Consider the following 1,161-nt stretch of genomic DNA (forward strand, 5'->3'; position numbering starts at 1 on the left):
GCGTGTGAGAGGTCTCAAACTCCAAGACCATCACGGGAATTCACAGTTGCGCCAAATGGTTTCAAGAGGCAGCGCTGAAAATGCACTGTTCACAGTTTACACTTTATTTTCAGATTAGCCTGGATATACCCAGAGTGGCGTTATGAATTACCACAGCAGCCATGGGTGGCCACATGCAAAATCTCGAACGAACATGGCAACACGGTATCAACATCGTTTTATTATTAATGTACGGGCAGGAGTTGTGATCAGAACAGTCTTGTAGGCCACAACACTTTATCCAACTCATTAACATGTATTGTTTATCGACAAATCCAATGTGACTAATTACCTAAGCTATTGGAAAACGTTATCTTGCAGAAAAACAACGGTCATTGTTTAATAACCTATTGACTGGAAGAGAAGGTCGAACAAGTCCTCTCCGAACTCTTTACTTCAATACTTCCGAATTTTTGGCTTCATCTTCTTTTCAGGCATTAGGCTGGAATTGCCTGTCAAGGTACCCATCTCTGTCGCCGTCTTCTCCTGTCTCTTCTCCAATGGCAATTATAATTTCTTCCCTTTAAGGGGAGTCTCTCACTCTCCATTCTTTGTAGATGTTCGTTCCATTTTCTTCTGTAATCTCGAATTTCATCATTGAGGCTAAAGATTTGCAGTTCTTCTCTAATATCTTGATTTATTAGCGTGTCTTCTCTTGTGAAACCTTAAACACCTCTAAGGAATTGCATTTTTTGTGCCTGAATGCGGCTTTCTTGCTTCTTGGTAATCACACAGGTCTCACTTCCACAGAGCAGTGCGGGAACTGCAACAGTTTTGTAAAATTTAATTAAGTGTATTTCCTGGTTTTGTTTTTTAGGTTCCTATTGATTGTTCTACATATTCGACTGAATTTACTACGCTTAATTTCAATATCTCTGCTGTAACCGTATGTCATTTTACATCCGAGGTAACTGAAATGGTTTACGTGCTCTAAAATCTTCTGATACATCACTATTTTGATTCTGATTGGTTATTTATCCATGGAGGCCATTGTCTTAGTTTTTTTTAATTTCCATGTTTAATTTTGCACTTCTTTGTTTTAGCAAGTAGATTCCTTACTGAAGGACATCTTCCTTATCCGCTAGGATCACTGCATCATCAGTATATAGTAAATTATTTAAA

Source organism: Schistocerca americana, chromosome 4, assembly GCF_021461395.2.
Source record: "Schistocerca americana isolate TAMUIC-IGC-003095 chromosome 4, iqSchAmer2.1, whole genome shotgun sequence".
Classification (NCBI taxonomy): Eukaryota; Metazoa; Arthropoda; class Insecta; order Orthoptera; family Acrididae; genus Schistocerca; species Schistocerca americana.